We start from the raw sequence: 15,357 nt of genomic DNA, 5'->3' as shown, positions 1-15,357 counted from the left end.
AGGATTTTTATTAATATTCAGATCCTACAAACCTGGCCCAATAAGCTTAAATATAATCTCTTTCTCCCAATCACCCAACCCAGACACAAGACCCCAAAATTTTCTTTACTTTTCCCAAAATTTTTTAATGAAAATTTTCAAACATACAGCAAAATTCAAAGAATTTTACAGTGTATACCCACGTATCCACCATCCAGATTCCACCGTTAATATTTTACAACACTTGCTGTATCACAGCGGGCCCCAACTTTTTTGGCACCAGGGCCCGGTGTCGTGGAAGACAATTTTTCCACGGACTGGGGAGTGGGGGGGGGATTGTTCAGGCAGTAATGCGAGCCATGGGCAGATGAAGCTTCACTCACTTGCCAGCCGCTCACCTCCTGCTGTGCGGCCCGGTTCCTAACAGGCCACGGACCCCTGCTGTATCACAAACCTATCCATCTATCCATCCCTTTGTCCATCCATTATTCATCTTATTTTTTAAAGCATTTAAAATAAATTGCAAGCATCATTGTATTTCTCCCTAAATATTTCATCATGCATATCATTAACTCATTCACTGGAGTCCAGTATTTGTTCAGCATTTTTCTTTAAGGTAAAATTTACAGAGTGAAATGCCCAAATCTTAAGTGAGTGTTCTCTGAGATTTGACAAAGACATAGACCTGTGTAACTCAAGCACCTGTAAAGCTCTAAAACATTATCATCATCCCAGAAAGCTTCCTCATGCCCCTTCCTGGACAGTTCCTACCCCCACCCTCCAAAAACAGCCACCATTCTGATATTTTCTTCCCACCATAAATTATTTTTGCCTGTTTTAGAATTTCACAAAATGGAATCTTATAGTATGTGCTTTTTTATGTATAGCTTCTGTCACTCAGCATAATACTTTTGAAACCCGTCCATGTTGTTTAATAGCCCATTCCGTTTTATTGCTGAGTAGTATTTCATCGCATGTATGTACCACAATTTATCTATTTTCCTATGGATGGATACCTGGATTATTTCCAGTTTTTGGCTATGAAAAAAGTCTACTCTGAATCTGTAATCTACTTTTAAAAAATAGACTTTAACTTCCTCAAACAGTTTTAGATTTACAGAAAAATTGAGAAGATAGTACAGAGAGTTCCCATATACCTACACCCAGTTTCCCCTATTATTAACATCTTACAGTTAATGTCCTTTTTAAGGCCCCCTTTGGCTTAATGTTTCTGGCTGATTGCTTAATGAATTGCTGTTTGGAAAGACTGCAAATGCAGTGCTACCAATAAATTCCCTGCAACAGGAAATTGTTTTTGTCATCCCACTGAAATTATTGACCCAGGCTTTGTTTTGTCCAATAAGCTGGAATCATGAATGCCTAGTAGTTGATAAGTGTATCCGTCCGTTCCTGAAAGTCTTGCCCAAGGAAGAGTTCAGGGTCAGGTCCTTGGGTCTGCAGGTGAAGAAATAGGGCTTCTGTATTCATCTGCACTAGCAAATGATCCCTCCACCACAACCACTTTCTATGTTTTCTACTTCTAGGCTTTCCTCTCACCTCCAGCAAATCCTCAACAAGACTGTAAGACTTTTTCCCAAAGCACAACTTATGATTATAACAGCAATTAATGTTTATGTTGCCCTTGCTGGTTTATAAAGCTCTTTAACATCCATTTCTTCTTCGTTTCAATCTAGTTAAGATACATATTATGCTCACCTTATAGAGGAAGTACTAAAGGTCAAAGGGATTAAATTACTTCTCCAGAGTCACACTGCTAGTGATTAAGAGTTTAGGATATAATCCCAGCTCTGTTTTACCCTTGAATCCTGAATTGTTTCCTTTATATCATATTCTTTCTACTCAAAATTTTGGGCCTCACCATTCTTTTTCTTAAATGATCGAAGACCTGCTGTGATTGGGACTCAACCTACTTTTTCATTCTCATCTTTTCCTGGGAGCCTCTAGGCTCTAGAAACACTCAGTTGTAAATTGTTTCCTGAACACTTCATGAATGTTGCTTGCTCCATGCATTTTGATGATGATGGCTTCCCCTTTATGTTCAGAGTATTTTTTCTTTCTTCCATCCTTCATCTCTTGTTCTCAGAATTTGCTTTTGGGAATATTTCTTTATCCTTTAAGACTCCTCTCAGATATTATTACTTTCACTCGAAGCATCCTTTGATCACTTACCTCTCCCCTACCCACACCCCTCACCCTGGTTCCCAGCATCAGGAACATGGGTCCCTATTCTGTTTATATATTAGACTTTTGAGTGCCAGCAGGCCCATTCCGTATTGAGATACAAAGATGATTAAAACATGATCCCTTAAAGTTGTTTACAGTCTGTTATGGGAATTAGATGTGTATAGAAGTGATGATAACATAGGGATTAAAAATTGACCCAGATATAGATTTACTGAGTTCCCACTGTGTACCCAGCACAGATGCTCAGTACATACTTGTAGAATTGTATTGAATAATAGACATGAGGCATTTGGGCTTAGTAGCAAGGATCTTGAGCTTTTTTTAACCTACAGAAAAAAATTGTACAAATTTGATTCAATAGAGTTTACTACTGTTACTGACCTGTGACCATGATGTATCATTTCATTTTCTAAGGAAAACCAAATTAATGCAAAAACAAAATCCCCCTAAAAGTTTATCAGCATGAACTTAAGTAATTTTTTCATTTGCATGGTATTTGTGTTTGCTAGCCCTCCTCTGGCATCAAGCTGTGATTATTTAATTAAAAAAAAATATATTTTGGGCCACACTGAAGGGCTTGTGGGATCTTAGTTCCTCAACCAGGGGTCGAACCTGCACCCTCAGCAGTGACAGTGCAGCATCCTAACCACTGGACCACCAGGGAATTCAGTTGTGATGATTTTAAATAAGACATTTACCTGAAAATAACACCTGTTCTGACTATCTCACAAGGTTGGAAGCATTTTCCATAAAAAGAAATGAAGAAGCTCTTTGGGCACTGGTATGGAATAAGCTCCAAGATATAATTTAAGTGGAAAAAAGTGAGCCTCAGTTACACTATCTGTAATGATACTGAATCATACTATACGACCATTTGTATTTAAAAAGGGAAATATTATATGTATTTACTGTTGCATACGTAAAATATCTCTGAAATGAAACACAAGAAACTCGTAACAATGGCTATCTCTACACAGCAGAGAACAGGATGGCTGGGGTTAGGGTGGAGGGAGACTTTTTTCTGTTTGCTATTTTAGACCTCTGGATTCTCGAGCCATGTTACTTCAAAACTACAGTGTTTAAAAATAAATGAACAAAAATGGTTTAGGGATAATTTACTACTAAAGTTCATAGGAATAGGCAATTGTGGATCTTCTTTTTTATGCATGGCATTATTTCATCTCATGTTTTCTGGTAAAATCACCCTCTAAGTATAATCTCTATATCTCTTGACTGCTGACAGTGTGGTGGTTGTCAGGGTGTTGCTAAGTCATGTAAGATTCTTAGAAATCGCACGCTTTAGGTTGGTAGTAGTTTCTGTGGTCAGGAAGAAGGTGCATATGAGCATAGATAGAGTTCTTAGAAATCTAGCATCATAAACTTTCAGGGCTGAAAGATACAGGAGTTCATTCTAGTTCTCCTCTCACCGTATGTTTGTATTCCCTCTGCAACATTCCTGCTTAGGGGTCATTGTCATTACGATGTTGCTGCATATTATTAATGCCAGCTAAATTAAGAGTGCCTCAACTTAAGTGGTCTCTGTGCTGTCCTGGGAAGATCACTGGACTAGAAGTCAGATTGACATCTAACCTCAGCTCTGCCGCTGGTTCACTATGTGGCTTCAGGTAAATCACCTTCCCTCTCTGGGTCTCTGTTTCTTCATCTCTAAAATTAGGGCATTATTAATTTTGATTATCAATTAAAAAATAAAATAAAATTAGGGCATTAGACTGTGCCAGGGGTGGAAGGTACAAGGTATGCCTGTTGCCACTTCCCCCTCCCTACACATGATAGACATCAGTTCCGTTTGGGCAGGTTCTTTACGATAGATTTACCACAAATGAAGTCTCGGAATGCTTCTCAGCACAGTCCTCCAAGCAACTAGAACCAATAGGTAGGACTTGGGTAGGACTTGGCAAGTGAGATAAAAGTCATTCCCTTTCATCTCTAAGGTTCTCAAGCAGCAGTGTGCTGGTAAATGTTTAACAACAGGTTCTCAGAAAGAAAAAAAGAAGAAGAAGAAGAAGATGCTCTGATTTATAGCATTTGCCAGTTTTCATGATATAAATACTCCCACCATGACTGATGTCAAATTACTAAGGTGAAATCAGCTGGGTTGCAGAACTACTGAAAACTTAACAATCAGCTTTCATGAGCTGATAGAAGCTGACTCCAGCACATAACTATAAAATCGATGACTTTGGACTAACTGACCACAGCTGTAAGTGAAAATGACATCCTCCCTATGGAATTTTATCCGGAGGTATAATTCTTGGTTTACAGTCTTTTGGATTTGGAAATACTTGAGTGTCAAGAGATCTTTATGAAATTCTTCTACTCCCCTGAGCCTCAGTTACACTATCTGTGAAATGGGACCAAGGATTCCTACCTCATAAGATTATAGGCAGTAATGAGAGACTGCATATAAATCACTTAGCAGGGACTTCTCTGGCAGTCCAGTGTGCTTCCAATGCCGGGGTGTGGGTTTGATCCCTGGTCAGGGAACTAAGATCCTACATGCCTTGTGGCACGGCCAAAAAATAATAATAATAATAATCACTTAGCACAGTGCCTAGCCCATCGTTTGACCTCTCAAATATTCCCCCTCCCTTACCAAAGTGGAGGTTGTTATGTTAGATTGTGTCTTTATCTTTTCCAGACTCCCAAAAAACTTGCCGTTGCTCTCCTTTCAGCCCTTCTCTTTTCCAAACCATTCTACTCCCTTGACGTTCCCTTTTCCTCTCCCTCCTCTGCTCTAATATACTTAACCTTCTGTCTGAATGGAATCTAAATACTTAATCTTACCTATTCCTAATGTGTTATCTGTATTTATCCTCTATCCAAACCTCTCTTGGTAATCTGTGCTGTTGGAGACTGTAGGCACACTTGCAGGCAGAGACCAACTCTGTGTCTCTTGGACTGTCCGCCGTCACAACACCATGAGTAAATAAGTGTTAATAAGTCACCTCTCAGGATCAAACTTATATCAAGGATGTTGCAAAAAAACAGCTTCTCTTACGCAGGTACCCGAGAAGGCTGCTGGTGGCAGATACCTAGCATGTGCTCTGGTTCTGAGATGAAGTCCACATTCCTTATCTTCTTCCCATGGCCTTTTTCTGATCCCTTCAATAAGGATATAAGACCCTCTTGCTATTCATTCCACTAGCATGCCATATTTCCCTTTATCATAATATTGATCATGCTTTATTATAATTATTGATACTTGTTTTTTTGTTGACATCTCTGCTAGGTACTGGGCTCTGAGATCAAGGACCGCGTCTGTATTGTTTACTGCTATATCCTCGGCCCCTAGCACAGTGCCTGGTACATGGTAGAATACTGAATGTATAAATTCATTATTTTAAATGAATTTTTAATAAGAATTTGCTATCCTATAAAATGAATAGAAAGCCTCTAATGTAACTCGTTGCTGAGTTTGGTTAGTCATGTGGTAAATTTTCTTACAGCACATCTTCTTTAAGTTGTGTACTCAGGTAAGAGCTTGCAGTTTCTGTCATTATATCTGGTTCTCTCAAGAGCCATAGAGATCAACATTACAAAGCCTAATAAGGGAAAGTCAGAGGGGTAGACATGGGAGAAAAAAAATCTAAACAACAGGAACTGTACCACTTTTTTTACCTTCTAATGCTATAATATGTATCTTCATGCATATATAGTTTTCCTTCCTTTGAATTATTCCCTTAGTCATTTGCCAGAAATGAGAATTATTGGGCGAAAGGAGATGAACATTTTTAAGGCTCTTGAAATACTGCCAGATTGTTTTCCAGACACATCATATCAACAAATAGCTTTGAGCAACAGACATGGGTGTCTGTTTAACCACACACTTACCACCACTGGGAAATGTCATTAAAATCTTTTTTGCTAGTTTAATAGAGGGGGGAAAATGGTCTTCCCCATTCCTTTCAGTTAATGTTTGGTCTTTTTCATCTGCTCCTTCATGCAGCTCTTTCTGAAGGAGCATCCTACCCCTCAAAGACTTGTTCAGAGGCTGTGAGGCTCACAACCTCATTGGCCCCTGGGGCACAGCATCTCCGTTGTGCTGTGGTGGGGAGGGGCGGTGATAGAGGGAAAACATAACACAAACCACACCATTGTTAGGGGATGAGGTTGCTGGGATAATGCTGTGAGAAGGGATGAAAAGAACGATTCTCCATTCTTGATTGTTGTGATGTCCAAGGATGAGCCAACAGCTCCAGCACGGGAAGGGATGGGTCTTTACTGCTGCCAGATGCTCCTTTTTCCATTGCTGCCTTCCATTATTTCTGGTTCGAAGCGGGTGAGGGGGGTAGCCTAGCAGCTGAAACAGATTAACTTTTATGCCTAGTTTCCTCCCTTTGAGTGATTGCCCTGGACCTGGGGACATTCACAATTAGTCAGAAACTGTTTAGAAATAAGAATGTGGTTCAAGGTCCATAATGTATAAGAGCCAACCTTCTGGAGTTCATGCACCATTCCTGCCTTTATCTATGGGAGCTGCATGAGGCAAAGAGAGCTTTCTTCCCTCTCCTTCCCTACTGCCACTGCCTCATTCAGGCCCTCATCCTGTTTTGTCTGTACTATGGCAATAGCTTCCTGTTTCCCTCCCTTAATCTACCCTCTTGTACACTGTTACCAACGTGATATTTCTATGACCTGCACATCAGATCTTGTCACTCTCCGGCTTCAGCTGTCAGTGCTTCCTCAAAACTTTTAGCATAAAATCCAAGCTCCTTTTCCCAGCTTTTTGGGCATTTAGCAATCAGATCCCAAACTGCTTTTCCAGACTGGCTTCCACCTCTCCTCTGGACTGTGCCCTGACTAGTGTATCCATTCTCTATAAGGGACTCCCGTTGGTCCTTCTGCCCTGTTTGCCCTTCTGCCTCTGTTCTACCTGACTCACTCTTTCTAATCCCTCCTCAAAAATCAAGGGCCCTCAATTATCACTTCTCTGGTGGATTTTCCTGGATTTCCCCTAGCAGTTAATCACTCTCTCCTGTAACCTACACATAGATCACGATGTCTACCTTTGTTTCCCTCAAATCAGGAATTATCACCTTCCTTTTGTATATTTGTATTTGTGAATCCCCCAGCCCCTATCACAATATTTTGCACACAATAAGTGCTCAAAAATGTTTCCTTTCCTTCCCTTCTGCTAGCCTATTCTTGCGGTACGTGGGGCTCTCACTGCTGTGGCCTCTCCCGTTGCGGAGCACAGGCTCCAGACGCGCAGGCTCAGCGGCCATGGCTCACGGGCCCAGCCGCTCCGCGGCATGTGGGATCTTCCCGGACCGGGGCACGAACCCGTGTCCCCTGCATCGGCAGGCAGACTCTCAACCACTGCACCACCAGGGAAGCCCTGCTAGCCTACTCTTAATCTCTTTAACCGTCAATGTGTTTGTATTTTTATAGCTGAAAGGGAATGTAGTATAGTTTAATCCTTTTTTTTTCTTCTTCTTTTTTTTTTTTAATGGTTAAAAAAAAACCAGAGCTCAGTAAGGAGAGGAATTCGTCCTGGAATACACAGCCAGATTTAATGGCAGAGCTGGGGAACTGGATTGTGCTGAGCTCCTTAGGTAGTTTGAAAAAATCTTTGAAATAAAGGATTGCATCAGGGGAGAGGAAGGAACTAAGGTTCATTGCCAAGTTTTATTGCTGGATGCTTTATGTATGTTAATTATTTCTATTTTTGGAACCTTATTCCTTTTTAAAAAAATTGTCGTAAAATATACATAACATAAAATTTAGCAACTTGACCATTTTTAAGTGTACAAGTTCAGTGGCGTTAAGTACATCCACATCCTTGAATGGTGGTACAACTGCCACCACCACCCATCTCTAGAACTCTTTTCATCTTGCAGAACTAAAACTCTGTACCCATTAAACAACAACTCCCTATTCCCTCCTCCCCCAGCCCCTGGCAATTACCATTCTACTTTCTATGTCTATGGGTTTGACTTCTCTAGGTACCTCATGTACGTGGAATTGTACAGGAGTTGCCTTTTGTGATTGGTTTATTTCACTAGGCATGAAGTTTGCAAGGTTCATCCATGTTGTTGCATGTGTCAGAATTTCCTTCCTTTTTAAGGCTGGATAATATTCCATTGTGTGTATATACTGCATTTTGTTTCTCCCTGCATCCATAGATGGACACTGGATTGCTTCCACCTTTTGGCTACTTTGAATAATGCTGCTATGAACATGGGTATACAAGTATCGTTCAAGACCCTGTTTTCAATTTTTTTTTGGTATATACCCAGAAGTGGAATTGCTGGGTCATATGGAAATTCTATTTTTAATTTTTTGAGGAACCACCGAACTGTTTTCTATAGCAGCTACATTACTTTACATTCCCACCACAGTGCACAAGGGTTCCTATTCCTTCACATCCTTGACACATTTGTTACTTTCTATTTTTTTGATAGCAACCATCCCAATGGATGTGCAGTGGTATCTCATTGTGGTTTTGATTTGCATTTCCCTAATGATTAGTGAGGTTGAACATTCTTTCATGTGCTTATTGGCCATTTGTATATCTTCTTTGGAGAAATGTCTATTCAAATCTGCCCCCTTTTTAGTCAGGTTGTTTTTGTTGTTCTCATCGTGTTGAGTTGTAACGGCTCTTTATATATTCTGGATATTAACCCCTTATCAGATATATGATCTGCAAATATTTTCTCCCATTCCATGGGTTATCTTTTTGCTCTTTTGTGTCCTGTGATTCACAGAAGTTTTTAATTTTTCTGTAGTTCAATTTACCTATTTTTTTTCTTTGGTTACCTGTGCTTTTGGTGTTATAGCTAAGAAATCATTTCCAAATCCAACATCATGGAGCTTTTCCTATATGTTTTCTTCTAAGAGTTTTATGGTTTTTGGTCTTACATGTAAGTCTTTGATCCATTTTTAGTTAATTTTTGTGTATGGTATAAAGGTTCATCTTCATTCTTTTGCATGTGGATATCCAGTTTTCCCAGCACCATTTGTTGAACAGTTATATGTTACCTCATTTTATATGCACAGTAATCCTGGGATGTTATAACTATCTAACGGATAAGAAAACAGAAGTTGAAATATCCCTGGAGACACCCTAAAAGCAGGGTCCTTTGTAACCTAAGTGGGCCAGAGGTATAAAAGAAGAAGAAAAAGACCATTTATGATATAAAGTGAGAAGAGGGGAATGGAGAGGGAAAAAATTGCATAGGCAGCTAGCCTTGAGCAGAACTTAGGGGTAGACTTCAAGTTCACTTGAGAGCCCTTCTTCTGCCCTTTTACTGTCCTCCTCCCTCATGTGACTGTGCTTCTCTGATTCTCTTAAGGTAGCTCCTTGGTTTGCTGACTCTATTTTTTTTTTTTTTTTTTTTTTTGGCGGTACACGGGCCTCTCACTGTTGTGGCTTCTCCCGTTGCAGAGCACAGGCTCTGGACGCGCAGGCTCAGCGGCCATGGCTCACGGGCCCAGCTGCTCCGTGGCGTGTGGGATCTTCCCGGACCAGGGCACGAACCTGTGTCCCCTGCATCGGCAGGCGGACTCCCAACCACTGTGCCACCGGGGAAGCCCATTGCTGACTCTTTTGAAATTCTTTTAAGAGGATCATTTATAGCTTTTCCACAGTCTGTCCCAACCTGTTTTCTCAGCCTTCCCTGTGTCACTCCTTTCCTGCCACTATGAACCCTTACTTGAGCTGTGTTAGTTCTCACTGCCACCTTTATTCCACATGGTCATTTTAGTCACTCTGCTTTTAGTGCACTACTGTCTCTCTCCAAGTCCTCATACTCATCTGTGTGTCTCCACAGCATGTGTCACAATGCCAGCCACAGAAGTGGATGCTCAGTGCTCAGTAAATATGTTGAGAAGATGACGAGACAGTTTTTGTTCATCTGTAATCTTGAATGCATAATCATTGTATTCATATTTGTGTTGATAACAGTACTCACTCATAGTGATTATGAATGCATAATCATTCCGCATGTGCATGACAGTCTCACTCTCAGGGATTTTAAAAGATCTTGTGAAATGGTCTCTGCCTGCCGTTGACTGCAGTCCACCTAGGAGAAGACAAAATACTTTTCCGTGCACTTTACTCCTCTGTATAACATGTAGTCCTTGCAGCATTCAGTGAGTGGCGGGGAGGGCTGACCTTAGCCCCGTTCACTGTTAGGATGCTAAAGCATAGCAAAGTTGAGGGGTTTGGCTGAGGTCACACAGGCAGAAGAAGATTGAGGTGGGATTTGAACCTGGGTGACGGACCAGGCAAGATGCTTAACCATTTCAAGCAGCTCGTTTTGTTCGTCCTCAAAATGAAGATAATATCATGTACTTCCTAGGTGGTTGTGAGTATTGAAAATCAGACAGTGTACATGAGTAAAGAGTTGAGCACAGTCCTGGCACATTGTATAGGTGCTCAAATGCTAGCTAGTATTATTTGTCTCTGTATCTGGTGTTTCGTCCCTCTTGTAACACATTGTGTATTACTTTGGAAAAGAGGTTTGCAAGTACCATCACAGTGATTTAGTCTCCGTTTGTTGGGAGTATTAATAGGCACCCCTGTTTACATGTGTGTCCTACGTAAAGTACCTCCTGTGATTCCTGTCTGACTCAGGTGCTCAGTGAATGATTCCTTTACGTCCCTCCTGGCTTTGTGCTTTTATGCATGAATTACAGGGGACTTGATACTTCTGGACTTGATACTTCTAAGTCCAGAGGCTAAGGAATAATCCAGTTTGGAATAGAACACAGACCTCTCTCATAATTTCCAGACGGTGAGTTCTTTTCAGTCACTCTTTCTGCAGTCTCCCCTGTGTTCCCTTCACATCTCTCTCTCTCTCTCTGTGTGTGTGTGTGTGTGTGTGTGTGTGTGTGTGTGTGTGTGGTAGGTGGATTTAAGTTGGAAGAGTCATTGAGGCGTAGTAGAAGCTAATCTGTACCAATGTCTTATTTGCAGTTTGTAGAGGCCCCACGGCACTTGTGTGATAAATGGTGTTGTGTAAGTTAAAATGCAACTAAGGGTCTCTTCAGTGTTTCTTGAATTAAGTTTATTATGTGTGCTAATTTGCGCCTAGAGGCTTTTGTTGTTATTTGTTGTAGTGACTGTGGCAGTAATGAGCCTGCTCCCAGCATAGCTCGGCACGTGCCCCATAGACAGCTTGTTTGCATTTGGCAGGACTCCACGGTGTACCCTGAACAAATGAATCAGCCTATTTGGGGCATGGGAAAAAGGAATCATAGGGAGGCAATGAGTGTTGCTCATGAGCCCCAGTGATCTGAGATGGGGGAATACCAGACAGTTCTTGTTCTGTTCCAACCTGGATTATTGCTTAGCCTATGGAGTATCAAGTCCCTTGTAATTCACCGACAAAAGCACAAAGCCGGGGTGGGGGCATGGGGGTAGGAGGGATTCGTGCAGGGATGGACCAAGGAAAGGAATCATTCACTGAGCGTCCGAGTCAGACAGGCATCACATGAGGCGCTTTACATAAGGCTCCCATGCGGAGCAGGAGTGGCTGTTAATATTCCCAATAATCTAGGATTCTGATCCAGGCTCAGGACTATCTCCTTTATTGTAGTGGGTAATACTTTGTTTATCTGGCAGCTGCATTGATCCACACGTTTGAAGAACTTAAAAAATCTTCAGAGTGGTCCCAAAGCCAACACACTAACGCTTACACACGACCGATTCTCTTTACAACCTTATAAGATAAACAGAGCAGGTGATACTTTCTTCATGAGTCTTAGAGAGGTCATGGAACTTTCCTGACATCACACCATAAATAGCAGACTAATGATTGAACCCAGTTTTTCTGATAGATCACCACTCAAAGGTCCTCTAGTTATAAGATGCAACATAAAACAGTGTATTATGTAATAACGTCTTATTTTTAGTTCCTGCTTCTACCACCCTTGTTGAGAGTCTTAATACTTCAGACCTAAAAAGTTGCAGAAATCCCTAGCTAAGAGATGTAAGGCAGGTCTGAGTTTAAGAGGAGAAGCCTTGGTTAGCAAGAAGAGCCCAGAAGACAGAGTCAGAAGTCCTCGCTTTGGTACCTCATAGCTTTTTATCTATGGTTAAGTTACTTAGCTGCTTCGTGCCCCAGTTTCTTCATCTGTAAAATGAGATAACAGTAGTAACTACTCATAGGATGGGTAAGGATGAAATATATATAAAATGCATAGTTCAGTGCCTGGCATAGAGTAAATGTATTTAGTTATTATTCTTACGCTAAGCAGCACACAGCTTGGAGAAAACGCAAAATAATCTCCCTCTTGCTTTTCCCATATTTTCCAACAAAGCTCAAACACAACATTATCTAAAATGCTACAAAGTTATAAAACTCAAAACAGAAAATTTACAGTACCGACTATACAATAAAAGCCAAAAAAGCAATGTGCACGTTGCCAAGGTAACCTGCAAGACCACCATGAATACCAGTACAACAGGGGGTTCTGTGATGACCTAGCAGAGCTGGCTCTCAACTCGCTCACCAATTTCAGAGAGAGAAAGGGAGACGTGGGGTGTGCGTGTGCGCATGTGCACGCATGAGTACATGTGCAAAGAACCATTTGGGGCAGATAATGGGGTATTTGACCCTAGAGGTCCGAAGAGGACTCAAGCCGGGGAGCAGAGCCAGGCTAACAGGAGTGACAGCTGCGCAAAAGCATGCCCTTTCCTGAGGGACTCTGCAGGCCACCAGATTGGCCTCAGGTCATCTGTGGAATGGAGAAATGTGCCCCCAGGCTGGGGCTGAACCACCACCTGGAGCCCCCTGCTCATCCCCGCTGGCTTTGCCACCAAACTGACTCTCAGGAACTAGAAATGTGGGAGCTGTCTAGCTAGAAAACTGGAGGGCATCTTTATCGGCATGACCCCAAACCAACAATGCTCCTGCAGCCAGAACTCTGCCACCAGGGCAAACATCTCAGTTGCTGCCTTCACCTTTGAATCCTGCCCCTGAGTGAGGGATTTCTTTCCTACTGATCCTCCTTCGGCTAGAAAAGTGACAAAGGTGAGTTGGATGGGATGCAGCTCCCAGGGGCGGAGCTTCAGTGGCCCTGCTTATCAGGAGGAGTTGGAGCTGGAGTGGCTCCTGTGATGGCAGCGGGCGGGGGACCTGCATGCGCCGCCGAGGGGAACGTGGCCTTCTCCTCAACCGTCGGGGTGACCTGCGCCACATGGGGGACAGTGGCAGCATTCTCCTGGGAGGGCCGACTCGCCTGGGGGTAGCCTAGGCCAGGGGGCCAGCACAGCAGTGGCAGTGGTCCTCCCGGCCAACAACTTGTCCTCTGTCCGTGTGCTTCAGCGCCTTCTTGGCTTCATCTGGTTTCTCAAACTCCACATATGCGTAGCCTTTAGGCAGATGGGGGTGCATCCTTTCTACAGGCACGTCAATCATTCTAATTTTCCCATAGGTGGAGAATATATCCATGATGTGGTCTTGGTCACATTCCTGGTGAGGCTCCCAGTGTGTTCTCTGGTGGGTTTAGGGGACAGCTCTGCCTTTTCCTTTCCTTTTCATCTAATTGGGGTGGTTTGGATTTGGAGCGGGAACGCGGCGTGTTGTCATGCCTGCGCCGAGAAGGACTCGGAGAGCCAGGGGAGCTGCCGGAGCTGGAGCTGCGGGGTGTGCTGGGACTTCCTGAGCGGCTCGATGCCGAAGATGAGCTGCAGCCGCTGCTGGAGCCCGAGCCGCAGGTCGAGCTGGACCGAGACCTGGTGCTGCTGCTACCACTGGAAGCGCTGCGCCTCTTTCGAGTTTTTTTTTTTTTTTTTTTTTTGCGGTACGCGGGCTTCTCACTGCTGTGGCCTCTCCCATTGCGGAGCACAGGCTCCGGACGCGCAGGCTCAGCGGCCATGGCTCACGGGCCCAGCCGCTCCACGGCATGTGGGATCTTCCCGGACCGGGGCACGAACCCGTGTCCCCTGCATCGGCAGGCGGACTCTCAACCACTGCGCCACCAGGGAAGCCCTCTTTCGAGTTTTATCCCCACCACCACCCTTCTCGCTTGACTCCTTTATCTTTAGAGCGATCCTTGGACTTCTCATCAGAGCGGTCTTTGCATTTGGTAGGAGAAGGAGCCCTAGCGCTGGACTTGTTATTGTTTTCTTTGACTCCTAACAAGCTCTTCTTTTTCACTCCTGATAAATCCATTCTCCCCTTCTGAGGTGTTCAGAGCAGCACTGACGGCCTCACTTAATCTGAACTCTCACTTCTAACTTGAGTCTGAGAAACTATCCCTCATCAACTTCAATTTACACCAAAGTGCAGCATCTCCCACCACCACCCCCCGGCCCCGCCCGCGACCTCCTCCTGCCCTCCTCAGCCGCTGAGGCTGGCCTTCCTATATTTTCTTATCGAAGAATTATTGGGAAATACTTTATCCTTTCCCCCTTTCCTCCTCCTCCTTCTCTTCTTCCTCCACCTTTTCCTCTTCCTTCATAGGACAGCCTGGCTCAGAGCTTACATTAAACACCAGGGGGCATTCAGTTGATTGTAGCATTCATTGGATTCAGGGCGTCTTACATAATGTCCTGCCTTGTGACATAGACGTGGAAAAAGAACTGTTTCCAAGCCTAGAGTTGGGAGGGAAGTCCGTATTCGTAGTCATTTGCCGCAAGGCATGAAGCTGATTTCTATCAATAGCTCCAGAACTGCACAGCGTTATTTGTTAGATACAACTGTCAGTAGAACTCACCTATGCCTCCTTCCTTGTGTCTCCCACCCCATCTCAGTGTCTCAGGTATCCAGCCTTTGCCTAAGCTGGCCTGAGCTTCTGGTAGGAACCTCTCTCAGGACCTACCATCCCCTGTCTGGTTACCACCTCTCCCTGAGTCCAGGTGTCTAACACTTTCTAGGTGTCTGGCTACTCTGGTAAACTAATTGCATCTTAGGTATTTGTGGAAAGAAGTAATGAATAAACAAATGTATTGAGGCAATATGAAAGCAATACAATAACCAGTACCAAGTCATTAACAGCCTGGCCCAGGCCTGGCGCAAAGCAGTGGCTCAGTGAAGATGTTGCATAAATTATTACTTTTAGTGTAATACATTTGCTCTCCTAATCATGTGTTTGAAGCCTAGTTCAAATGCTTCCTCCTTTGTTAGACTGTTCTCATATCACATATAAACTTTCCCACTTCTATACGCTAACAGAATTTTATAGGAAAGTTTAAAACGTTTA

General features: G+C 43.1%; 1 protein-coding gene and 1 pseudogene across 1 annotated transcript in view; one reads left to right on the top strand and one right to left on the bottom strand.

Moving 5' to 3' along the window:
• The window catches only part of GAB2 (GRB2 associated binding protein 2), a 174,967-nt gene that overhangs the window by 75,129 nt on the left and 84,481 nt on the right, over positions 1 to 15,357 (top strand). The window lies entirely within an intron of this gene.
• On the bottom strand, positions 13,098 to 14,327 carry LOC115841833 (RNA-binding protein with serine-rich domain 1-like; annotated as a pseudogene).

This window comes from Globicephala melas, chromosome 8 (genome assembly GCF_963455315.2).
Source record: "Globicephala melas chromosome 8, mGloMel1.2, whole genome shotgun sequence".
Lineage (NCBI taxonomy): Eukaryota > Metazoa > Chordata > Mammalia > Artiodactyla > Delphinidae > Globicephala > Globicephala melas.
The sequence above is the reverse complement of the archived record's forward strand: the minus strand, read 5'-3'. Positions and strand labels throughout refer to the sequence as shown.